This window comes from Pseudophryne corroboree (assembly GCF_028390025.1).
Source record: "Pseudophryne corroboree isolate aPseCor3 chromosome 12 unlocalized genomic scaffold, aPseCor3.hap2 SUPER_12_unloc_1, whole genome shotgun sequence".
NCBI lineage: Eukaryota > Metazoa > Chordata > Amphibia > Anura > Myobatrachidae > Pseudophryne > Pseudophryne corroboree.
Window position 1 is genome coordinate 443,992 of NW_026967485.1, and position 26,468 is coordinate 470,459.

A 26,468-nucleotide genomic window follows, 5' to 3' on the forward strand; every position below is an offset into this window, starting at 1 on the left:
CCTCAAAAACTATGTTACTATATGTTACTATATTACTATGTTACTGTAGTATACAGAACACCACAATGTAATGAGCAGTGATAGTGAGCACTGATGAGGATACTAGAACTGACACTGAGCAGCAAGATGCAGCACTGGACTATTAGTAATGTACTGTAGTATGCTGAGCACCACAATGCAGCACAAGACAATGAGCAGTGATACTGAGCACTGATGAGGATACTACTGAGAACTGACACTGAGCAGGAGAGACACACTACTAGTATTACTGAGCAGCAATAAGTAACCACTGATACTGAGCACTGATATTGAGATTTCCACTGAGAGAACATAGCCACGTCCTCTCCGCTCTCTCTTCAATGCACGAGTAAAAATGGCGGCAACGCGCAGCTCTTTATATGGAATCCGAATCTCGCGAGAATCCGACAGCGGGATGATGACATTTTCCCTTGTTCAGGTTTTCCGAGTCAGGCGGGAACAACCGAGCCTGCCTCGGACCAGTGTAAACCACGTGGAGTTCGTCGGGAATTCGGTTCTCGGAGAACCGAACCCGCTCCTCTCTACCTTATACCCATCAATTTTTTTATTTTCAATCTAAGCCCCTGCAGTTTTCTGTAAGCATCTGCTTCGCTATGATGATCAACAAGTCACAAGGGCAAACACTCAGGGCTTGAGGCGTAGATCTTAGGACCAGCTGCTACAAGCATGGCAGAGGTGTCACTATCACTGGTGACACCCAGAGAGGTGGCGAGGGAGATTGTAATGCAGTGCGCGCAGATAAGCAGTGCAATGGTAAAAAGGAGGCATGGTTTCATAGGTAGGGGCGTGGCCTGGTGGCCTGAATCTACATTTTGTTGCTCCGGGTGTCCCGGGGGTTGGGGGCTGCACCCGGGGACTAGTGTGTGTGCGGTGCTGGCTCCTGCACAGTGACAGGGCATGGCCACCCAGCATGACGCCTCCATTCTTGACCATGCTGTAATTGCAGTCGCACTGCAGTTCAGCGTGATCATAAAAAATGGTGTAGCCTCCTGCTGGTGCAGACTGTATGTGCGCGCAGGAAGCCGCCACCATTTTTGTGATCACAGCGGCTGAATGTGATGTCATACAGCCGCTGTGACCACGCCCCCTGTGTCTCCTCCGCTGCAGACCCCATTTTGAAGCCTTGCCCCCGCACCGCTCCATCCCTGACTTGGAAATGGAGTGTTGTTGACCCCCCTCTCCCCCCCCCCGCCCCGATTGACAGGCAGAGGCGATCGCATTCTCTGCGGGGTGCCGCAGAAAATGCAGGCACATGCGTATGCTCTTAGCAATTTTTGCAGTTGGATCGCTTATTGTGATTGCAATCCAACCTGAATCAGGCCCTATTACCTATCACAATGCGCTGCGGGCAGTACAAAATTGGGATAATATAGGAGTAAAACTCCCAGACCTGTGCTCCTTAACTGTACCTGGTGGCTAGTGGAGCGGCTGCCCAGTAATCAGTGTCCACGCCAGTGCGCACACGGTCCACCCCCTACGGCCACGATCCCCTTCATCAGCGGCCTCGTGATCCGGAAGGGCGGTGTGTGTGTGACTGACCTTAGGAAGAAACTGGAGCCTCCGCTGCAGTGACCCAGCAACCAGGGCACGGGAGTATACAGCGCCGCTGGGAGTGATGAAGCTGCAGTAAAGATGTCTATTAGACCTAGCCTGCTGCAGCCCTTGTAGATTCTCATAAAACAAGTTCTTCTTTTCTTGTCAAAATTAATAGCTAAGATTAGGCTGCCTGAGGCAGGCCCCTGTTAAGTGGCCTGCTACTGAAGGCACCAACTACAAACTGAGCTCCCTGTTCATGGAAGCGGGGTTATAGAGGAGGATGCGCTGAGCATCTTGGGAACAGTCAAAAGCTTTGAGCCGGTTGGTGCCTCAGATCAAGATCCTACTCTACACCCCAATGTGAATCCTTGTGGAGTCCAGTGTACCCCACAGAAGAAATTAATGTGTCACACCCATTGGCAGCAACCTTAGAATAGCTGCTGACGGGCACAATTGAGAAAGGAAGGGGGGGGGGATATTTGAATCCAGCACATAGATGCAATTCAAATATGTAATTTGTACCTTCCTATTTTAAAATATAATGGATGAACCTCACCCTGTGAGAACAATCTTCATGATCAAGAGATCTCATATGCAAAATAAGTATGAGTTGGGATAGGGCTGGGGAGGGTGGCTGCTCGGGCAGCCCCTCCCCCGTCAAGTTAAGGAGATTCAACTGAGGACGCACAAGGGAACTCTCGTCTGGGGACAACAACTGCAGGGAGACCACATCTGTTCAGATGAACATGGGAGGGTGGAAGGCTGCCTAATATTGAAGCACCATCAAATATCAAACCATATGCAACAACTAGTACAAGCATTCCAGGGGGAAGGTCTGCAGAAGACGGATTTGCATACGGTGATGTCATCCAAGCAGTGGGCCAAAGTTGGCTGGAACCCTCATCTGCATATGAAAAGAGAAAAGGGGCATGCAGGGCATGGCGGCCTTTTGCGGTGCTTGGATGACCCCTAGTTCGCATTAAACACCCCCACCCTCCTTTGGTGTGGGGCTCATGTTGGCCATGCCCCATCCCCTGAAGCATTCAAGCTGATTTCTTGCAGCAGCTGGGCACTGTAACAGCTCCAGAGCTGTTCTGTAAGGCAAGTAAAAGGGTGTGGGCCCTGCAGCACCACTGTCATGCCTTCAGCATTTGCTTTGTGTAGATCTGATTACTTTTACTACAGAAAGTTGTATTATTGCCCCATCTAGTGGTCAGTCCCATCAATTAATTTGACCCTCATAGCCTCTTGTAGCCAGTCTTGCAATGCATTCTGGGATGAAGAAGCTGGGATCAGCCTTTCTACTTCCCTCATGGTCCCAGACAGTCATGCTTTACATGGGTCCAACTCTCATATAGCATTCGATGGTGAGTTTGTATATTAAATGTCTCATCTCAACCTGTTTAGCCAGTGAGTAATGTTAGCTGCACTGTAGTTTATACTTGCACATGTAATCACATGTTTGCACAGCCTATGTTATATGTACTTGTGTATATCCATTTTGCTTTTCACATGCATATCATAATTGCATATTCTTGTTTCATTAACAGTTTTACCTCATTATCACATATCATCATATCGTATTGTACATCAAATCAACGCATCATATCTGTGATCCCTTTACTGAATAATAAAACACCGTTCTACAAACACCTCTTCTGAACAGATTATTGAAAAGTAAAGGTGGTTATACTGTAGGCTTCAAATTTGCCAGAAAGGGCTTAGTGAGAGGCTGAACAGTAAAACATCGAATGCTACAAGCAGATGGACTCTCTAACACTGACTCCGTCAGTAAATCATTGCCTGTCAGCAGTGGGGACATATACTGACTTACAGAGCCGTTACACTGCCAGCCACAGCTATCTGCATATGACAGCCACACAGTTTCTATACAGTCTACCAACTATGGCAGCTCAGCAATAGGAGTACCGCCATTTGACTACACAGAAACCTGTACAAGTCAGTGCAGCCACGCTTATAAGGCAACACAACAGTCTCTTCACAGTCAAGCAGCTTCATAACAGTTCAAAGATACTGACTCCTCAGAGATCTGCGACCAGTCTGAACAGTTACTTGCAGACAGCATTACAGCAGTCTCTACACAATCAAACATCTCTACCAGATCACCATGTCACAGAAAACGATATCCTCATACAAAACAAGGTCCCAAGTCTCTGGTTCCTCCAAATCCTTGTCTGTCAGTAATGCAGCCATCATGGCACGTGCAAAAGCGGAAGCCGCAAAAGTAAGGGCTAACTTTGCCGAGCAGGAGATGCAATTAAAAATCGAGAGCAAACGCTTAGAAGCAATCGGCGAGAAGCTCGCTGCAGAGAAGGAGGCAGCGGCTGCCATAGCTGAAGCAGAAATCTTGGAGACTGCAGAACTCCCTGATATAAGAAGAACCAATGTACTTGACACAGAGAATGGATCTCAGGATTCACTGCAACGCACATCAGAATACGTACGTCAAGTCTCAAAAAGGAGTAGCAACCCTCCATCTTTACAAGGTACGCATTCAGACCTCATGCAAACAAATCAAGTACACTCTACAGCGCCACCACCAGTGGACAACAGACCACACATTTGCAAGCAAGAGAATCCTAGACACTGTGAACCTATGAGGGACAACTCTTCCCCACCTCAGATGTCTGAATCTGCAAACTCCAAGAAAGACACAGCCTACTTCACACAGAAGCGGTGTGATACCAACCGTCGGGAACCAGACAACACTAACAGGTATGACTACACACCATATACCTACCGTGTTAATGTACCGACATCTCCAAGAGCCAATCAGGACACATTAGACTTTGCTAAATTTCTCACCCGCCGTGAATTAGTCACGATTAGTATTTCAAAGTTCAATGATCGCCCTGAGAACTTCAGAGCCTGGCAGTCCTCTTTTCAAAACGCTATCAGAGGAATAGACCTTTCACATAGTGAAGAGATAGACCTCTTAATTAAATGGCTTGGGAATGAATCTGCAGAACATGCTAGAAGGATAAGAGTGATTAACATTAACCACCCTGAGAATGGACTTAGGATGATCTGGGATAGACTTAATGAGTGCTATGGCTCACCAGAGATAATAGAGAGTGCTCTGTTCAAAAGAATAGACGATTTCCCCAGGTTACCCAACAAAGGCTATCAGAGACTCAGAGAACTAAGTGACTTACTAAAAGAACTTCAAGTAGCTAAATGTGAGGGAGATTTACCAGGACTTGCCTTCCTTGACACAGCCAGAGGCGTTAACCCTATAGTGCAGAAACTACCGTATAATCTGCAGGAACAATGGATCAACCATGGCTCCAAATATAAGCGGCAGAACAAAGTGCAATTTCCACCATTCTCAGTTTTCGTGGACTTTGTACACCAGCAAGCTATGACCAGGAATGATCCTAGTTTTGCCTTTACCTTGACAAATACTGCACCTATGGTACCTAACCCCCGCAAAACATCAGTTGCAGTTCACAAGACTAATGTGCATTATTCAGATTCTTTCCGCAGGTCTACCAGCTTTAATCGCCAAGAGACCACAGACAAAGATCCAGCCAAGCAATGTCCTCTGCATCACAAACCGCATCCTCTCCTGAAATGCAGAACCTTCAGAGAAAAGTCCCTGGAGAACCGCAAAGCCTTCTTAAAGGAGAATAGGATCTGCTACAAGTGCTGTTCCTCCACATCACACCTCGCCAAGGACTGCAAGGTTAGTGCTAACTGCACAGAATGCCACAGCACAGACCACAATACCGCTCTACACCCTGGTCCTCCCCCATGGGCTTTGCAACACAGTTATACCGATACAGAGCATGGCGGGGAGCACAGTGTAGAACAAAAAGACACTGTTGCAGTCACACCAGAAATAACTTCACAATGTACCGAAGTCTGCAAAGATGCCATTAGCGGTAGATCCTGCTCCAAAATATGTTTAGTCAAAGTTTACCCCAAAGGCCATCCAGACAAAGCCGTTAAACTTTATGCAATCCTAGATGACCAAAGTAACAGGTCTCTAGCCAGATCAATCTTCTTTGAGACCTTTAATGTTAAAGGACCCAGCACTCCTTACTCCTTAAGATCCTGCGCAGGGAGTTTTGAGACAACAGGAAGGAGAGCAACTGGCTATCAAATTGAGTCCTTGGATGGGAAGACATGTCTCTCTTTACCAACTATCACAGAGTGTGACGAGATTCCAGACAATAGGAGTGAGATTCCTACACCAGATGTAGCTAAACACCATACACATTTGAAACGCATAGCACATCTGATACCAGAACTGGATCCACATGCCCAAATAAATCTACTCATTGGGAGGGATATCCTACAAGTCCACAAAGCCAGAAGTCAGATTAATGGTCCACATAACGCACCTTACGCTCAAAGACTGGATCTGGGATGGGTAATAATAGGAGAAGTATGTCTTGGAGATGTGCATAAACCAGATTCTGTCAACAGCATGCTTACCTGTACTTTAGAAAATGGACGCCCTTCTCTATTCCAGCCATGTCATAACCATTTCCTCATAAAGGAATTACCACACTGTACCTTCATAGACTCAACTAGTGACAACCATATCTGTGACAACTATCAAGATCATCTGGGACACGCAGTCTTCCAGAGAACAAAGAAGGATGACCAGGTGGCAATGTCCATAGAGGACAAACTATTCTTGGAAATAATGGAGAAAGGACTAGTCAAGGATGATGCCAACAGCTGGGTTGCTCCTCTACCCTTTAGAACACCCAGACAACGCCTTCCTAATGACAGAGAACAAGTACTCAAACGCTTCTCTTCACTTAAACACAACTTTCACAGGAAACCAGAGATGAAAGATAATTTCTTCTCCTTTATGGCTAAAATATTTGAGAATGGTCACGCCGAGATAGCTCCCATTCTTAAAGACACAGAAGAATGCTGGTACCTGCCAATGTTCGGAGTATATCACCCGAAGAAACCAGGTCAGATAAGAGTGGTGTTCAATTCCAGTGCCCAGTTTGAAGGTGTTTCTTTAAATGACGTACTCCTGACAGGACCAGACCTTAACAACAAACTCCTAGGAGTACTCATCCGTTTCCGAAAAGACTCTATTGCCTTCACAGCTGACATTCAACAAATGTTTCATTGCTTTCTTGTGAGAGAAAAAGACAGGAATTTCCTAAGATTCTTCTGGTTCAGAGACAATGACCCCTCAAAAGACATCACGGAGTATCGCATGAAGGTACACATCTTTGGTAACAGCCCTTCACCTGCAGTTGCCATCTATGGACTCAGACGTTCAGCTCAAGAGGGTGAGCTAGAGTATGGTTCTGATGTTAGACAACTTGTAGATAAAGACTTCTACGTGGATGACTGCCTAAAATCTATGCCAACAGCCGAGACAGCAATCAGCCTCCTCAAAAGAGCTCAGGAAATGCTTGCTTGTTCAAACCTGAGGCTTCACAAAATAGCTTCCAACAGCAAAGTAGTGATGGAAGCCTTCCCTTCCCAAGATCATACCAGCGATTTAAGAGACTTGGATTTAGGAACCGATTCCCCACCAGCTCAACGTAGCCTTGGACTCTTGTGGGACTTAAAATCTGACACCTTTACCTTCCAAGTAAACAGCGAAGAAAGACCCTTCACTCGCAGAGGTGTTCTCTCTACTCTAAACAGCTTGTACGACCCCTTAGGATTTGCAGCTCCTGTCACTATCCAAGGTAAAGCTTTGCTCAGAGACCTAACCTGTGAGTCAATTGACTGGGATGCCCCACTGCCTCCCCAGAAAAGAAACTTGTGGCAAGAGTGGAAAGATTCTCTATCTACCTTAACCAACCTCCGCATTACACGTCCATATGCCCCCGTGCCTTCTACAGCAGTACAAAACCAGAGACTATGTGTATTCTCTGATGCCTCAACCCAAGCAATTGCTGCAGTTGCATATCTTAAGACCATGGACATCAAGGGACAATGTCATATTGGATTTGTCATGGGCAAAGCAAAGTTAGCTCCACGTCCAGAACACACAGTGCCCAGACTTGAACTTTGTGCTGCAGTACTAGCTGTAGAATTAGCTGAGCTCATTTCATCTGAGTTACCAATTGGACTCTCTGAAGCAGATTTCTACACAGACAGTAAGGTAGTATTAGGCTACATATGCAACGAGACCAGACGGTTCCATGTTTATGTCAGCAATCGTGTGCTAAGAATCAGAAGATCCACCAATCCAAAACAGTGGCACTATGTATCTACTGCTCACAATCCAGCAGATCACGCTACAAGAGCTGTCCCAGCCAGTATCCTCAAAGACACTACATGGCTCAGAGGACCTGAATTCCTGTACAAGGCAGATTCGAACAATCCTGAAAGTAGCATATTCAAGCTAGTAGACGCAGACTCAGATGTTGAAATTCGTCCACAAATAACTACAATCCATACCGTAACTTCAGATTGTCAACTTCAGCCTCACAGATTCCAAAGATTTTCAACTTGGAAATCACTTGTCAGAGCCATTACCTGCTTAACTCACATAGTCCATTCATTTAAACGCAACGCATCTGTAAGTGTGAATGGATGTAAAGGTTGGCACCACTGTCAAAATGTTTACGCACCAGAAGAAACACAACGATCCAAGAACCTTATCATCCGTGTTGTGCAGCACCAAATCTTTTCCGGAGAGATCGACTGCATTAACAGTGGAAATCCTATTCCCAAAGACAGCACCTTAAAAAAGCTAGACCCTTTTCTTGATGAAAATCATTTATTGAGAGTAGGAGGCCGTCTTCAAGAAGCAAACTTGGAGACAAATGAGAAAAATCCTTTAATCATTCCTGGGAGTCACCACATAGCTTCTTTAATTGTGCAACACTATCACAACGAAGTCAAACACCAAGGACGATTGTTTACCGAAGGAGCTCTACGATCAGCTGGGTTCTGGATTATTGGAGCGAAAAGGTGTGTAAGCAGCACAATCTTCAAATGTATCATTTGCCGTAGACTTCGTGGTACTTCCCAAACTCAGAAGATGGCTAATCTTCCAACAGACAGACTTAGTACAGACCCTCCTTTCTCCAATGTTGGTCTTGATGTATTTGGTCCATGGACTGTCATCACACGACATACTAGAGGTGCGAATGCGAACAGCAAGCGCTGGGCGGTTGTATTCACTTGTATGAGCATCAGAGCTGTTCACATCGAAGTTATAGAATCAATGGACACTTCAAGCTTCATCAATGCCTTTAGACGCTTCATTGCTATCCGTGGCCCAGTAAAACACATCCGGTCCGACAGAGGTACCAACTTCATTGGAGCAGCCAAAGAATTACAAATTAATTCGAACATTGACACTAAAAGCATAGAGAGATATCTCAGTGAGCAAGGTTGTACATGGACCTTCAACCCGCCTCATTCTTCTCATATGGGAGGTGCCTGGGAAAGGATGATCGGCATGATACGCAGAATCCTTGATTCCATATTCTTGCAAGTGGGAACTGCAAGACTTACTCACGAGAGCTTAACAACCTTCATGGCTGAAGTCTCAGCTATTGTCAACGGAAGACCATTGACTTCAGTGTCTAATGACCCAGAAGACCCACTTCTACTTACTCCGGCCACTCTTCTTACACAGAAGACCGGGATTACCTATGCTCCTCCTGGAGAATTCAATACCAAAGACCTGTTCAAACGTCAATGGAGACAAGTTCAAAGCCTTGCAAACACCCTTTGGGACAGATGGAAAAGACAATACCTTTCTACCCTGCAGTCAAGGAGCAAGTGGCAAGTTGCCAAACCCAACTTAAAACCAGGTGACATTGTGCTCGTCAGAGATTGCCAGTCACAACGCAACGAATGGCCTTTAAGTCTTGTCACCAAGACGTTCCCAAGCAAGGATGGGAAGGTTCGTAAGGTTGAGGTCAAGATCTGTAAGCGAGGAGAGACTAAGTTGTTCCTCAGACCAGTGACTGAACTATTCTTATTGTTATCTGTTTAGAGTTTAAAATATGGTACCAGTGATACCAGACGGGGAGTGTCATGCCTTCAGCATTTGCTTTGTGTAGATCTGATTACTTTTACTACAGAAAGTTGTATTATTGCCCCATCTAGTGGTCAGTCCCATCAATTAATTTGACCCTCATAGCCTCTTGTAGCCAGTCTTGCAATGCATTCTGGGATGAAGAAGCTGGGATCAGCCTTTCTACTTCCCTCATGGTCCCAGACAGTCATGCTTTACATGGGTCCAACTCTCATATAGCATTCGATGGTGAGTTTGTATATTAAATGTCTCATCTCAACCTGTTTAGCCAGTGAGTAATGTTAGCTGCACTGTAGTTTATACTCGCACATGTAATCACATGTTTGCACAGCCTATGTTATATGTACTTGTGTATATCCATTTTGCTTTTCACATGCATATCATAATTGCATATTCTTGTTTCATTAACAGTTTTACCTCATTATCACATATCATCATATCGTATTGTACATCAAATCAACGCATCATATCTGTGATCCCTTTACTGAATAATAAAACACCGTTCTACAAACACCTCTTCTGAACAGATTATTGAAAAGTAAAGGTGGTTATACTGTAGGCTTCAAATTTGCCAGAAAGGGCTTAGTGAGAGGCTGAACAACCACCTGTAGTTCGCATTGTGCGTTGGAAGGCACAAAGTAAGCAGACGGGAGGAGAAGTCAGGATAGTGCGCAAGGGCATCCTTTTCTCTTAGTCCGTAGAGGATGCTGGGGTCACATTAAGAACCATGGGGTATAGACGGGATCCGCAAGAGACATGGGCACTTTAAGACTTTCAAAGGGTGTGAACTGGCTCCTCCCTCTATGCCCCTCCTCCAGACTCCAGTTATAGGAACTGTGCCCAGGGAGACGGACATTTCGAGGAAAGGATTTATTGTTAAACTAAGGTGAGCATCTTACCAGCTCACACCTTAAGCATGCCGCAGAACGTGGCATTCAACAGAACACAAGCCAACGGCATGAACAATTGCAGCAAAAAGCTGACCAGAACCATAACACAACATGTGTATAACCACAAGTAATAACTGCAGACACAGTATGGACTGGGACGGGTGCCCAGCATCCTCTACGGACTAAGAGAAAAGGATTTACCGGTAGGTATTAAAATCCTATTTTCTCATACGACCTAGAGGATGCTGGGGTCACATTAAGAACCATGGGGTTATACCAAAGCTCTTGAACGGGTGGGAGAGTGCGTACGACTCTGCAGCACCGAATGACCCAACTTGAGGTTATCATCAGCCAAGGTATCAAACTTGTAAAACTTAGCAAAAGTGTTTACTAAATAGCTGCTCGGCAAAGTTGCAATGCCGAGACTCCCCGACCAGCTGCCCAGGATGAACCCACCTTTCTAGTAGAATGGGTCTTCACCTAATTCAGTAACGGCAATCCTGCCGTGGAATGAGCATGCTGAATCTTACCACAGATCCAGCGCATAATGGTCTACATGGAAGCAGGACACCCAATCCTGTTGGGAGCATACAGGACAAACAGAGCCTCTGTTTTCCTAATCTGAACTGTTCTGGTGACATAAATTTTCAAAGTTCTGACCACAGCCAGAGACTTTGACTCAACGAAGGTGTCAGTGGCCAAAGGCACCATGTGGAAAGATGAACCACCTTCGGCAGAAATTGTTGACGTGTCCTCAATTCTGCTCTATCTTCATGAAAGATCAAAGATCAAAAGCTCTTGTGATACTGCATGGTTTGTACTGTTTTCCATGTGCTCCCAGATCTTTCAAGCAAGTAGCATGGTCAAGAAAGTTCTGTTTGAAAAGTAACAACATTTACTGTCATTGTTATAGAATTTGGGAGAAAAAACAAGAAGAAATCTGCACTGTTGACGCACTGGACAGAATGAATGAATCATAAAATATAACCTTTATTAAGTATGTATTAAAATTGGATAAATATTAATATTATTATCCCAAACTGCAGTGAAACATAAAGGTTAAAATCACAGAACTAACATACATGTGCATAAGAAGAATAAAGAGATGTGAAAAAAAGGTTTAAAAAGCGTGTCCGTGTGTGATTATTTTTGAAGGCACAACCCTGGCGGGGTTGTTTATATAGATATATATGTTGCTAATAATCACTTTCTAGCGTAATGTTATTAAATAGCTGTTAGTATCTATGTCGTCAGGTACCACTGGGTCATATCCTATATACTCCCTTCACTCAATAGGGGTTACCTCCCGGGAAGCCATCCCCATTGGCGAATTTGTGGGGGTGATTGAGTATAACCGGTAAGCTAGCCTCCAATTTGTGGGGTGCTTAGGTAGATGGGGATCACTTATTTCTCTGTGTCCCCTAAGACTATATTCCTAAATTCAATACCATAGGGGGATAGCTTTCTATATCGGATAAGGAATCACTTGATAGGGAAATCTCTATGCATCATGGAAAGATCATATTTATTAATATCCAAACTAAAAAAAATGATGAATAGCTTTAATTTAGCTGTTTAGATATAGTTAATTGGCGAGATATACCAACAGGTGCGGTTGCCTTAAGGAATATGGCAATTCCAATATAAATAGCAGCCCTCCTTCATATAATCAGCCAGATCTTATTAAATCTGGTCCAGATATAGCCGTTCAGATATACTTAATTGACAACATATATCAATCGGTGGGGTTGCCTTAAGGAATATAGCAATTCCAATTCTCATATAAATAGCAACCTTCCTTCATATATTCAGCCAGATCTTATTTAATCTGATCTAGGCGTAGGCAATAATGCTTTCCTTAGAGGTATAGCCACCTCAATTCTTATTAGGAAGCAAAGTGTCTGTCATAATGGTTTATCCAATTCATCTAAGAAATAATATATTCCATGTGTCAGAGATTCATTACTCTCTATTTACACTGTTAAAGAGTTAATTCTTATTATGTTACAGTGTAATGAAATTATCATATAGGGAGATGTGGCAATTCCATGTGCTATATATATAATAACCCTTAGTGGTCCAGATTCCACAATGAGGAATTTTCTTATAAACCGCTGAAACACACAGCTGTTTGACTGACTTCCAAATATATCTATCTCACTTTGTAACAGTCTTATGATAGAGAAACTGTTACATATTCGGTCACTTAGTTATCTAAAGGTAAACAGACTCAATGTGAGGGTAATATAATATATCAAATGCGCTGTCAATAATCGTGGTAACTGGTGTAATAATGTGGTATATTGAGTATGCTAGTAAGGCATATAACTGCTCTCCAGCCTTTAAGTGTTACCAATCAATTTGTTACACTGTAAAGGATTTATGGTGTCCTGTTAGGACATGCAGCTGCTAGGCTGACTCAAAGATTTATCCATTTGTAACAATTATGTAACAGTTATATACATGTTACTGGTATTACATAGAAATAGTATGACACAGGCCAGCAGTCCCATGTGTCTAGATTCCACAATAGGAGATTTTCTTTGTCTTATAAACTGCTGGAACACACAGCTGCTAGACTGACTTCAAATATATATATTACTTTGTAACAGTCTTATAGTAAAGAGACTGTTACACACTGTCATTTAGTTATCTCAAGGTTAGCAGATTCTGTGTGAGGATAGTGTTCTGTTAGAACATGCAGCTGCTAGGCTGACTCATAGAAAATGTATCCATTTGTAACAAATGACACATACAGCATTAAATTAATATCTATAGCAGCCCATGTGACATCTCTACTCTTATCATAATTGTCTGGTTATTGCCAATCTGGACAGCAGGAGTGATATATATTCACTAGTCCCAATATTCCATCATATAAATATACCCACACTGATATACTTTCTTATCAAGAGTTATTAGTAGCTATCTGTATGCACTTTAGACATTGTAATTGCTAAGTGACATCATATCTAGTGTATTCCTTTCTTATAGCTCAGCTTCTATTCCCTATTAGTGGAGACTAACAGCTAACATCATAATCATATATTTTTGTTTTATAACATTTCACATGAGTCAAATACACGCGGACACGCCGTGCCCTACACGCGTGTTTCACTGCATCTATGGCAACTTACATTAAAGCTAACAAGAAAGCACACTCGTTCTGTCTTTAAACTGATAAAAGAAACCCCAATAATATGGGGCATGCAAAAATTGAGACAAAACTCAGTTTTGCTCCTCTCCACGGAAATCTTTAGTAAAAGGCGAAAGATTTGTTCGTTCTGAAGAGAAACCAGAGCATGACCAAGATTCCACCTGTCGCCTGAGTGCCATGCCAGCAGTCCTCATTCAGCTCAAAGTGAGCACCCAATATGAAAGAAAGAAAGCAGATTTCTCACCAGGCTTCCCCTTGCTATAAGCATGGTTTGTACTCTTTTCCATGTGCTCCCAGATCTTTCAAGCAATTAGTATGGTCAAGAAAGTTCTGCTTGAAAATAAACAGACATTTACTGTCATTGTTATACAAATTAACTTACATTAAAGCCAACAAGAAAGCACACTCGTTCTGTCTTTAAACTGATAAAAGAAACCCCAATAATATGGGGCATGCAAAAATTGAGATAAAACTCAGTTTTGCTCCTCTCCACGGAAATCTTTAATAAAAGGCGAAAGATTTGTTCATTCTGAAGAGAAACCAGAGCATGACCAAGATTCCACCTGTCGCCTGAGTGCCATGCCAGCAGTCCTCATTCAGATCAAAGTGAGCGCCCAATTTGAAAGAAAGCAGATTTCTCACCTGGCTTCTCCTTGCTATAAGCATGGTTTGTACTGTATTCCATGTGCTCCCAGATCTTTCAAGCAAGTAGCATGGTCAAGAAAGTTCTGTTTGAAAAGAAACAAACATTTACTGTAATTTCTATGCAAATGAGCTTTCATTAAAGCACACTCATTCTATCTTTAAACCGATAAAAGAAACCCCAAAAAGATGGGGCATGCAAAAATTGAGGTAAAACTCAGTTTTGCTCCTCTCCACGGAAATCTTTAGTAAAAGGCGAAAGATTTGTTCGTTCTGAAGAGAAACCAGAGCATGACCAAGATTTTCATCTGAAAATATGTGTTCTCCCTGCAGTTGTTGTCCCCAGATGAGAGTTCCCTTGTGCTGCCTCAGTTGAATCTCCTTTACTTGACAGAGATGTGCCTGAGCAGCGGCCCTCCCCAGCCCTATCCCAAATCATACTTATTTTGCATAGGAGATACCATGGTCATGAAGATTGTTTTCCCAGGGTGAGGTTCATTCATTGCATTCTGGGTATGCTGACCCCTGTGATTTCCCCAAATGTGGGAAACTCGACTGCATTATTTGTGGTAGTGGGGGACTGTGTTTGTGCTTTCCTCTGGTCAGCTCTGGTAAAAGTCAGATTTCTTTGTCTCAGATCTTCCTCTAGCCTTGTTCTTCTTTCGAGAGTTCCCTTGTGCTGCCTCAGTTGGATCTCCTTCACTTGACAGGGGGTGCCCGAGCAGCAATCCTCCACAGCTCTAGCCCAACTCCTACTTACCTGCCAGGTGAGATACTATGATCTTCACTGTTAGGGCAATCAGGATGTGGAATTCCCTGCCAGGGAAGGTGGTAATGGCGGACTCTGTAATTGGATTTAAAAAAGGAATGGATACATTTCTGAATGAAAAAGCTATCCAAGGTTATAATACTTAAAATATCAACATGGTTAATCCGGGGGTAACATGAGTTATAGTAGCTAACTAGTCATAAAACATTATTCAGCAAGTATGTAGAATCATCACAACTTAAAACAGGTTGAACACGATGGGCAATTTGCCTCTATTCAACCTCAAAAACTATGTTACTATATGTTACTATATTACTATGTTACTGTAGTATACAGAAAACCAAAATTCAATGAACAGTGATAGTGAGCACTGATGAGGATACTAGAACTGACACTGAGCAGCAAGATGCAGCACTGGACTATTAGTAATGTACTGTAGTATGCTGAGCACCACAATGCAGCACAAGACAATGAGCAGTGATACTGAGCACTGATGAGGATACTACTGAGAACTGACACTGAGCAGGAGAGACACACTACTAGTATTACTCAGCAGCAATAAGTAACCACTGATACTGAGCACTGATATTGAGATTTCCACTGAGAGAACATAGCCACGTCCATTCCGCTCTCTCTTCAATGCACGAGTAAAAATGTCGGCAACGCACAGCTCTTTATATGGAATCCGAATCTCGCGAGAATCCGACAGCGGGATGATGACATTTTCCCTTGTTCAGGTTTTCCGAGTCAGGCGGGAACAACCGAGCCTGCCTCGGACCAGTGTAAACCACGTGGAGTTCGTGGGGAATTCGGTTCTCGGAGAACCGAACCCGCTCCTCTCTACCTTATACCCATCAATTTTTTTATTTTCAATCTAAGCCCCTGCAGTTTTCTGTAAGCATCTGCTTCGCTATGATGATCAACAAGTCACAAGGGCAAACACTCAGGGCTTGAGGCGTAGATCTTAGGACCAGCTGCTACAAGCATGGCAGAGGTGTCACTATTACTGGTGACACCCAGAGAGGTGGCGAGGGAGATTGTAATGCAGTGCGCGCAGATAAGCAGCGCAATGGTAAAAAGGAGGCATGGTTTCATAGGTAGGGGCGTGGCCTGGTGGCCTGAATCTACATTTTGTTGCTCCGGGTGTCCCGGGGGTTGGGGGCTGCACCCGGGGACTAGTGTGTGAGCGGTGCTGGCTCCTGCACAGTGAAAAGGCATGGCCACCCAGCATGACGCCTCCCTTCTTGACCATGCTGTAATTGCAGTCGCACTGCAGTTCAGCGTGATCATAAAAAATGGTGTAGCCTCCTGCTGGTGCAGACTGTATGTGCGCGCAGGAAGCCGCCACCATTTTTGTGATCACAGCGGCTGAATGTGATGTCATACAGCCGCTGTGACCACGCCCCCTGTGTCTCCTCCGTTGCAGACCCCATTTTGAAGCCTTGCCCCCGCACCGCTCCATCCCTGACTTGGAAATGGAGTGTTGCTGACCCCCCTCTCCCCCCCTGCCCCGATTGACAGGCAGAGGCGATCGCATTCTCTGCGGGGTGCCGCAGAAAATGCAGGCACATGCGTATGCTCTTAGCAATTTTTGCAGTTGGATCGCTTATTGTGATTGCAATCCAACCTGAATCAGGCCCTATTACCTATCACAATGCGCTGCGGGCAGTACAAAATTGGGTTAATATAGGAGAAAAACCCCCAGACCTGTGCTCCTTAACTGTTCCTGGTGGCTAGTGGAGCGGCTGCCCAGTAATCAGTGTCCACGCCAGTGCGCACACGGTCCACCCCCTACGGCCACGCTCCCCTTCATCAGCGGCCTCGTGATCCGGAAGGGTGGTGTGTGTGTGACTGACCTTAGGATGAAAGCGGAGCCTCCGCTGCAGTGACCCAGCAACCGGGGCACGGGAGTATACAGCGCCGCTGGGAGTGATGAAGCTGCAGTAAAGATGTCTATTAGACCTAGCCTGCTGCAGCCCTTGTAGATTCTCATAAAAAAAGTTCTTCTTTTCTTGTCAAAATTTATAGCTAAGAATAGGCTGCCTGAGGCAGGCCCCTGTTAAGTGGCCTGCTACTGAAGGCACCAACTACAAACTGAGCTCCCTGTTCATGGAAGCGGGGTTATAGAGGAGAATGCACTGAGCATCTTGGGAACAGTCAAAAGCTTTGAGCCGGTTGGTGCCTCAGATCAAGATCCTACTCTACACCCCAATGTGAATCCTTGTGGAGTCCAGTGTACCCCACAGAAGAAATAAATGTGTCACACCCATTGGCAGCAACCTTAGAATAGCTGCTGACGGGCACAATTGAGAATGGAAGGGGGGGGGGGGGGGACATTTGAATCCAGCACATAAATGCAATTCAAATATGTAATTTGTACCTTCCTATTTTAAAATATAATGGATGAACCTCACCCTGTGAGAACAATCTTCATGATCAAGAAATCTCATATGCAAAATAAGTATGAGTTGGGATAGGGCTGGGGAGGGTGTCTGCTCTGGCAGCCCCTCCCCCGTCAAGTTAAGGAGATTCAACTGAGGAAGCACAAGGGAACTCTCGTCTGGGGACAACAACTGCAGGGAGACCACATCTTTTCAGATGAACATGGGAGGGCGGAAGGCTGCCTAATACTGAAGCACCATCAAATATCAAACCATATGCAACATCTAGTACAAGCATTCCTGGGGGAAGGTCTGCAGCAGACGGATTTGCATACAGTGATGTTATCCAAGCAGTGGGCCAAAGTTGGCTGGAACCCTCATCTGCATATGAAAAGAGAAAAGGGGCGTGCAGGGCATGGCGGCCTTTTGCAGTGCTTGGATGACCCCTAGTTCTCATTAAACACCCCCACCCTCCTTTGGTGTGGGGCTCATGTTGGCCATGCCCCATCCCCTGAAGCATTCAAGCTGATTTCTTGCAGCAGCTGGGCACTGTAACAGCTCCAGAGCTGTTCTGTAAGGCAAGTAAAAGGGTGTGGGCCCTACAGCACCACCTGTAGTTCGCATTGTGCGTTGGAAGGCACAAAGTAAGCAGACGGGAGGAGAAGTCAGGATAGTGCGCAAGGGCATCCTTTTCTCTTAGTCCGTAGAGGATGCTGGGGTCACATTAAGAACCATGGGGTATAGACGGGATCCGCAAGAGACATGGGCACTTTAAGACTATCAAAGGGTGTGAACTGGCTCCTCCCTCTATGCCCCTCCTCCAGACTCCTGTTATAGGAACTGTGCCCAGGGAGACGGACATTTCGAGGAAAGGATTTATTGTTAAACTAAGGTGAGCATCTTACCAGCTCACACCTTAAGCATGCCGCAGAACGTGGCATTCAACAGAACACAAGCCAACGGCATGAACAATTGCAGCAAAAAGCTGACCAGAACCATAACACAACATGTGTATAACCACAAGTAATAACTGCAGACACAGTATGGACTGGGACGGGTGCCCAGCATCCTCTACAGACTAAGAGAAAAGGATTTACCGGTAGGTATTAAAATCCTATTTTCTCATACGACCTAGAGGATGCTGGGGTCACATTAAGAACCATGGGGTTATACCAAAGCTCTTGAACGGGTGGAAGAGTGCGTACGACTCTGCAGCACCGAATGACCCACCTTGAGGTTATCATCGGCCAAGGTATCAAACTTGTAAAACTTAGCAAAAGTGTTTACTAAATAGCTGCTCGGCAAAGTTGCAATGCCGAGACTCCCCGACCAGCTGCCCAGGATGAACCCACCTTTCTAGTAGAATGGGTCTTCACCTAATTCAGTAACGGCAATCCTGCCGTGGAATGAGCATGCTGAATCTTACCACAGATCCAGCGCATAATGGTCTGCATGGAAGCAGGACACCCAATCCTGTTGGGAGCATACAGGACAAACAGAGCCTCTGTTTTCCTAATCTGAACCGTTCTGGTGACATAAATTTTCAAAGTTCTGACCACAGCCAGAGACTTTGACTCAACGAAGGTGTCAGTGGCCAAAGGCACCATGTGGAAAGATGAACCACCTTCGGCAGAAATTGTTGACGTGTCCTCAATTCTGCTCTATCTTCATGAAAGATCAAATAAAGGCTCTTGTGATACTGCATGGTTTGTACTGTTTTCCATGTGCTCCCAGATCTTTCAAGCAAGTAGCATGGTCAAGAAAGTTCTGTTTGAAAAGAAACAAACATTTACTGTCATTGTTATGCAAATAAACTTACATTAAAGCTAACAAGAAAGCACACTCGTTCTGTCTTTAAACTGATAAAAGAAACCCCAATAATATGGGCATACCTCCCAACTTTGTCGGCTCGCATAGAGGGACACACGCGTGGCGAAGTCGCGCGCGCTCCCAAAAAGGGCGTGGCCTAAGTAAAAGGGGGTGTGGCTTCGCGCGAGGAACCGCGATCGCGAGTCACGCCCCCGTTTTCGGCACTGAGGGGGCATGCCCAGCGCTCTGTGAGCCGCTGGCATGCCACCTCTCCCTCTGACTTCAGTGAATAGACGCTGTGCGCATGCGCACAGCGTCTATTCACCGCTGCTCTGCTAAGCAGGGCAGCGACAGACAGAGCCTCCCAACTGTCCTCCCCACCGCGGGACACTGCGGCCCGCAGGTGGGACAGCGGGACAGTCCCCAAAAAACGGGACTGTCCCGCGAAAATCGGGACAGTTGGGAGGTATGATATGGGGCATGCAAAAATTGAGATAAAACTCAGTTTTGCTCCTCTCCACGGAAATCTTTAATAAAAGGCGAAATATTTGTTAGTTCTGAAGAGAAACCAGAGCATGACCAAGATTCCACCTGTCGCCTGAGTGCCATGCCAGCAGTTCTCATTCAGCCAGGGCCGGCGCTACCACTAGGCAGCTTTAGGCAGCTGCCTATGGGCGGCGACCACTGGAGGGCGGCACTGCTTAGTGAACGAAAGTGAAAGAGAACACTTTTTTATCATGTGCCTCAGCAGAAACAGAGGAGCTGCTCGTGTGCGCCCACCACGTCTGTCTGACTCTGCCTTCAAAAGTGAGTTGACTGACTGTGTGCCTACTTCTGCAACCCTGCCGTGCCGCCGCCCCCCCACCTCTGCGATCATAACACATTCCACTATGTTATGTGGGCTATGTGCAGCCTGCTGCCGCCTGTGCTCCTGAGTCCGGGGTCCCGGGTCCCACAGTATCAGCCTATCACTGACTACCCGCCGCTCCCCCACGCGATGGTCTCCCGCGTCCCCCCCCATCACCCCTGCATTTGGGCACAGGGCACATGAAGGAGAGTCACCCGCTGGCCTGGTCCGCTCCGCATCACTGACTACCCGCCGCTCCCCCACGCGATGGTCTCCCGCGCCGCGTCCCCCCCCCCCATCACCCCTGCATTTGGGCACAGGGCACATGAAGGAGAGTCACCCGCTGGCCTGGTCCGCACTGCTGCCGCATCGGGCGCCGTCTCTCCCTACAATCCAGTGCAAATTGTTATCCGCGCTACCCCCCCAATCCCGCGACCGGCTCCCGCATCAGTACCTGCTGCTGCCTCTTTTTGTGACAAGCGCCCCCACAGCTATTAGGCTCCCGCTGCACCCCCCCCCCCTCCCCTCCTGCATCTTGTAGCTTTGTTCACTCCCCCCCCCCCTTCTGCATCTTGTAGCTTTGTTCACTTCTCCCCCCCCTTCTGCATCTTGTAGCTATGTTCACTTCTCCCCCCCCTTCTGCATCTTGTAGCTATGTTCACTTCTCCCCCCCCCACCTCTGCCTCTTCTAATTACCAGCTCCCCCACAGCTATTAGGCTCCCGTTGCTCCCCCCCCCCCCTCCTGCATCTTGTAGCTAGGTTCACTTCTTTCCCCCCCCCCCCCTCTGCCTCTTCTTATTACCAGCTCCCCCACAGCTATTAGGCTCCCGCTGCTCCCCCCCCCCCTCCTGCATCTTGTAGCTAGGTTCACTTCTTCCCCCCCCTCTGCCTCTTCTTATTTAATTTATGTGAAAGGCAATAGGTTCTGCAGCAGCTGCGCCTCTCTAGTGCCTGAGAGGTGGCAGCTGTCTGTAGGTGGCCACAATAAACGGCCACAGTAATATACACGTGTGTGTGTGTATATATATATATATATACACATATATACACACATATACACACAACACAGTATATCCATCTATGTATAAACACAGTACATCTATCTTGATAGATCTTTTTAGATATATATATATGGACCGGATTAAAGACTTTTTTACTTTACAACAGTCTGCTGAGTGCCGCTGATTTCCTTTCCACTATATATATATATATATATATATATATATAGTAACCTGTTTCCTCTGTCACTCCATAAGGGTACATGCTCACATGCATATGGTATCCAAATAGCTGGCGGCACTCAGAGGCTTGTACAAAGTGGAAAAAAAACCCTGTGCAGGGTGTGTTGTTTATTAAATGTGACATTTGGGGACCGTTCCCCTTCTTCAAGATAGGGGATACGGTCCCTGAAACGTCACATTTAATAAACACACCACCCTGCAGAGGTTTTTTTTTTTAACTTTGTACAAGCATCTAGGGCTTGGGGGGGACTGGGGAACTGGTGTAGCGGTGTTGGAGGATGTGTCAAAATTATTATGTATGTATATACTATATATATATGTATTTATGGGTGGCACTCCTGTATTTATGGGTGGCACTCCACATGTTTCAAAGAAGTACAGTATGCACATATGCGGAAATACAACTGTAGCTTATCAACTTTTCAGATGCTTTAATGTTGCATCTTTTGACAAAACATCCAATATTAAAGATTCAATATCAAAGCATCCGAAACGTTGTTAAGCTATTTCTGCGCAAGTGCTGCGCACAAGTACAGGAGTATATTGTATATATTTATAAAGCTTAAAAGGAGCTTAGAAGACGCTACCTACGCACTGTTTCACCTGAGAGGCCGGGCATTGGGGGGGGGGGGGGGCGATGAAGATTTGCCTAGGGTGCCGAGGAACCTTGCACCGGCCCTGCATTCAGCTGAAAGTGAGCACCCAATTTGAATGAAAGAAAGCAGATTTCTCACCAGGCTTCCCCTTGCTATAAACATGGTTTGTACTCTTTTCCATGTGCTCCCAGATCTTTCAAGCAATTAGTGTGGTCAAGAAAGTTCTGTTTGAAAAGAAACAAACATTTACTGTAACTTCTATGCAAATGAGCTTACATTAAAGCACACTCGTTCTATCTTTAAACAGATAAAATAAAACCCCAATAAGATGGGGCAAGGAAAAAATGAGATAAAACTCAGTTTTGCTCCTCTCCACGGAAATCTTTAGTAAAAGGCGAAAGATTTGTTCGTTCTGAAGAGAAACCAGAGCATGACCAAGATTCCACCTGTCGCCTGAGTGCCATGCCAGCAGTTCTCATTCAGCTCAAAGTGAGCACCCAATTTGAAAGAAAGAAAGCAGATTTCTCACCAGGCTTCCCCTAGCTATAAACATGGTTTGTACTCTTTTCCATGTGTTCCCAGATCTTTCAAGCAATTAGTATAGTCAAGAAAGTTCTGTTTGAAAAGAAACAAACATTTACTGTCATTTCTATGCAAATGAGCTTACATTAAAGCACACTCGTTCTATCTTTAAACCGATAAAATAAAACCCCAATAAGATGGGGCATGCAAAATTTGAGATAAAACTCAGTTTTGCTCCTCTCCACGGAAATCTTTAGTAAAAGGCAAAGATTTGTTCGTTCTGAAGAGAAACCAGAGCATGACCAAGATTCCACCTGTCGCCTGAGTGCCATGCCAGCAGTCCTCATTCAGCTCAAAGTGAGCACCCAATTTGAAAGAAAGAAAGCAGATTTCTCACCAGGCTTCCCCTTGCTATAAGCATGGTTTGTACTCTTTTCCATGTGCTCCCAGATCTTTCAAGCAATTAGTATGGTCAAGAAAGTTCTGCTTGAAAAGAAACAGACATTTACTGTCATTGTTATACAAATAAACTTACATTAAAGCTAACAAGAAAGCACACTCGTTCTGTCTTTAAACTGATAAAAGAAACCCCAATAATATGGGGCATGCAAAAATTGAGATAAAACTCAGTTTTGCTCCTCTCCACGGAAATCTTTAATAAAAGGCGAAAGATTTGCTCATTCTGAAGAAAAACCAGACCATGACCAAGATTCCACCTGTCGCCTGAGTGCCATGCCAGCAGTCCTCATTCAGATCAAAGTGAGCGCCCAATTTGAAAGAAAGCAGATTTCTCACCTGGCTTCTCCTTGCTATAAGCATGGTTTGTACTGTATTCCATGTGCTCCCGGATCTTTCAAGCAAGTAGCATGGTCAAGAAAGTTCTCTTTGAAAAGAAACAAACATTTACTGTAATTTCTATGCAAATGAGCTTTCATTAAAGCACACTCATTCTATCTTTAAACCGATAAAAGAAACCCCAAAAAGATGGGGCATGCAAAAATTGAGGTAAAACTCAGTTTTGCTCCTCTCCACGGAAATCTTTAGTAAAAGGCGAAAGATTTGTTCGTTCTGAAGAGAAACCAGAGCATGACCAAGATTTTCATCTGAAAATATGTGTTCTCCCTGCAGTTGTTGTCCCCAGATGAGAGTTCCCTTGTGCTGCCTCAGTTGAATCTCCTTTACTTGACAGAGATGTGCCTGAGCAGCGGCCCTCCCCAGCCCTATCCCAAATCATACTTATTTTGCATAGGAGATACCATGGTCATGAAGATTGTTCTCCCAGGGTGAGGTTCATTCATTGCATTCTGGGTATGCTGACCCCTGTGATTTCCCCAAATGTGGGAAACTCGACTGCATTATTTGTGGTAGTGGGGGACTGTGTTTGTGCTTTCCTCTGGTTAGCTCTGGTAAAAGTCAGATTTCTTTGTCTCAGATCTTCCTCTAGCCTTGTTCTTCTTTCGAGAGTTCCCTTGTGCTGCCTCAGTTGGATCTCCTTCACTTGACAGGGGGTGCCCGGAGCAGCAATCCTCCACAGCTCTAGCCGAACTCCTACTTACCTGCCAGGTGAGATACTATGATCTTCACTGTTAGGGCAATCAGGATGTGGAATTCCCTGCCAGGGAAGGTGGTAATGGCGGACTCTGTAATTGGATTTAAAAAAGGAATGGATACATTTCTGAATGAAAAAGCTATCCAAGGTTATAATACTTAAAATATCAACATGGTTAATCCGGGGGTAACATGAGTTATAGTAGCTAACTAGTCATAAAACATTATTCAGCAAGTATGTAGAATCATCACAACTTAAAACAGGTTGAACACGATGGGCAATTTGCCTCTATTCAACCTCAAAAACTATGTTACTATATGTTACTATATTACTATGTTACTGTAGTATACAGAAAACCAAAATGCAATAAACAGTGATAGTGAGCACTGATGAGGATACTAGAACTGACACTGAGCAGCAAGATGCAGCACTGGACTATTAGTAATGTACTGTAGTATGCTGAGCACCACAATGCAGCACAAGACAATGAGCAGTGATACTGAGCACTGATGAGGATACTACTGAGAACTGACACTGAGCAGGAGAGACACACTACTAGTATTACTGAGCAGCAATAAGTAACCACTGATACTGAGCACTGATATTGAGAATTCCACTGAGAGAACATAGCCACGTCCATTCCGCTCTATCTTCAATGCACGAGTAAAAATGGCGGCAACGCGCAGCTCTTTATATGGAATCCGAATCTCGCGAGAATCCGACAGCGGGATGATGACATTTTCCCTTGTTCAGGTTTTCCGAGTCAGGCGGGAACAACCGAGCCTGCCTCGGACCAGTGTAAACAACGTGGAGTTCGTGGGGAATTCGGTTCTCGGAGAACCGAACCCGCTCCTCTCTACCTTATACCTATCAATTTTTATATTTTCAATCTAAGCCCCTGCAGTTTTCTGTAAGCATCTGCTTCGCTATGATGATCAACAAGTCACAAGGGCAAACACTCAGGGCTTGAGGCGTAGATCTTAGGACCAGCTGCTACAAGCATGGCAGAGGTGTCACTATCACTGGTGACACCCAGAGAGGTGGCGAGGGAGATTGTAATGCAGTGCGCGCAGATAAGCAGCGCAATGGTAAAAAGGAGGCATGGTTTCATAGGTAGGGGCATGGCCTGGTGGCCTGAATCTACATTTTGTTGCTCCGGGTGTCCCGGGGGTTGGGGGCTGCACCCGGGGACTAGTGTGTGAGCGGTGCTGGCTCCTGCACAGTGAAAGGGCATGGCCACCCAGCATGACGCCTCCCTTCTTGACCATGCTGTAATTGCAGTCGCACTGCAGTTCAGCGTGATCATAAAAAATGGTGTAGCCTCCTGCTGGTGCAGACTGTATGTGCGCGCAGGAAGCCGCCACCATTTTTGTGATCACAGCGGCTGAATGTGATGTCATACAGCCGCTGTGACCACGCCCCCTGTGTCTCCTCCGTTGCAGACCCCATTTTGAAGCCTTGCCCCCGCACCGCTCCATCCCTGACTTGGAAATGGAGTGTTGCTGACCCACCTATCCCCCCCCCCCGCCTCGATTGACAGGCAGAGGCGATCGCATTCTCTGCGGGGTGCCGCAGAAAATGCAGGCACATGCGTATGCTCTTAGCAATTTTTGCAGTTGGATCGCTTATTGTGATTGCAATCCAACCTGAATCAGGCCCTAATACCTATCACAATGCGCTGCGGGCAGTACAAAATTGGGTTAATATAGGAGAAAAACCCCCAGACCTGTGCTCCTTAACTGTACCTGGTGGCTAGTGGAGCGGCTGCCCAGTAATCAGTGTCCACGCTTGTGCGCACACGGTCCACCCCCTACGGCCACGCTCCCCTTCATCAGCGGCCTCGTGATCCGGAAGGGTGGTGTGTGTGTGACTGACCTTAGGATGAAACCGGAGCCTCCGCTGCAGTGACCCAGCAACCAGGGCATGGGAGTATACAGCGCCGCTGGGAGTGATGAAGCTGCAGTAAAGATGTCTATTAGACCTAGCCTGCTGCAGCCCTTGTAGATTCTCATAAAACAAGTTCTTCTTTTCTTGTCAAAATTTATAGCTAAGAATAGGCTGCCTGAGGCAGGCCCCTGTTAAGTGGCCTGCTACTGAAGGCACCAACTACAAACTGAGCTCCCTGTTCATGGAAGCGGGGTTATAGAGGAGAATGCACTGAGCATCTTGGGAACAGTCAAAAGCTTTGAGCCGGTTGGTGCCTCAGATCAAGATCCTACTCTACACCCCAATGTGAATCCTTGTGGAGTCCAGTGTACCCCACAGAAGAAATTAATGTGTCACACCCATTGGCAGCAACCTTAGAATAGCTGCTGACGGGCACAATTGAGAATGGAAGGGGGGGGGGGGACATTTGAATCCAGCACATAAATGCAATTCAAATATGTAATTTGTACCTTCCTATTTTAAAATATAATGGATGAACCTCACCCTGTGAGAACAATCTTCATGATCAAGAGATCTCATATGCAAAATAAGTATGAG

The 26,468-nt window shown here is 45.5% G+C and overlaps 10 non-coding genes across 10 annotated transcripts; 2 read left to right on the forward strand and 8 right to left on the reverse strand.

Annotated features, from left to right (window-relative positions):
- Window positions 1–13,658: 13,658 nt before the first annotated feature.
- LOC134982383 (U5 spliceosomal RNA) lies at window positions 13,659–13,774 on the reverse strand. The gene has a single exon (XR_010191083.1). It is a non-coding gene; the product is annotated as a U5 spliceosomal RNA (small nuclear RNA).
- A 286-nt stretch (window positions 13,775–14,060) lies between these two features.
- LOC134982416 (U5 spliceosomal RNA) lies at window positions 14,061–14,176 on the reverse strand. The gene has a single exon (XR_010191114.1). It is a non-coding gene; the product is annotated as a U5 spliceosomal RNA (small nuclear RNA).
- Window positions 14,177–14,446: 270 nt separating this feature from the next.
- LOC134982341 (U5 spliceosomal RNA) lies at window positions 14,447–14,562 on the reverse strand. The gene has a single exon (XR_010191046.1). It is a non-coding gene; the product is annotated as a U5 spliceosomal RNA (small nuclear RNA).
- A 144-nt stretch (window positions 14,563–14,706) lies between these two features.
- On the forward strand, window positions 14,707–14,870 carry LOC134982503 (U1 spliceosomal RNA). The gene has a single exon (XR_010191193.1). It is a non-coding gene; the product is annotated as a U1 spliceosomal RNA (small nuclear RNA).
- Window positions 14,871–19,692: 4,822 nt separating this feature from the next.
- On the reverse strand, window positions 19,693–19,805 carry LOC134982467 (U5 spliceosomal RNA). The gene has a single exon (XR_010191160.1). It is a non-coding gene; the product is annotated as a U5 spliceosomal RNA (small nuclear RNA).
- Window positions 19,806–22,229: 2,424 nt separating this feature from the next.
- LOC134982409 (U5 spliceosomal RNA) lies at window positions 22,230–22,345 on the reverse strand. Its single transcript, XR_010191108.1, has one exon. It is a non-coding gene; the product is annotated as a U5 spliceosomal RNA (small nuclear RNA).
- A 275-nt stretch (window positions 22,346–22,620) lies between these two features.
- On the reverse strand, window positions 22,621–22,735 carry LOC134982426 (U5 spliceosomal RNA). Its single transcript, XR_010191123.1, has one exon. It is a non-coding gene; the product is annotated as a U5 spliceosomal RNA (small nuclear RNA).
- A 286-nt stretch (window positions 22,736–23,021) lies between these two features.
- LOC134982451 (U5 spliceosomal RNA) lies at window positions 23,022–23,137 on the reverse strand. The gene has a single exon (XR_010191146.1). It is a non-coding gene; the product is annotated as a U5 spliceosomal RNA (small nuclear RNA).
- A 270-nt stretch (window positions 23,138–23,407) lies between these two features.
- LOC134982342 (U5 spliceosomal RNA) lies at window positions 23,408–23,523 on the reverse strand. Its single transcript, XR_010191047.1, has one exon. It is a non-coding gene; the product is annotated as a U5 spliceosomal RNA (small nuclear RNA).
- A 144-nt stretch (window positions 23,524–23,667) lies between these two features.
- Window positions 23,668–23,831, forward strand: LOC134982624 (U1 spliceosomal RNA). Its single transcript, XR_010191303.1, has one exon. It is a non-coding gene; the product is annotated as a U1 spliceosomal RNA (small nuclear RNA).
- The last annotated feature ends 2,637 nt before the right edge of the window (window positions 23,832–26,468 follow it).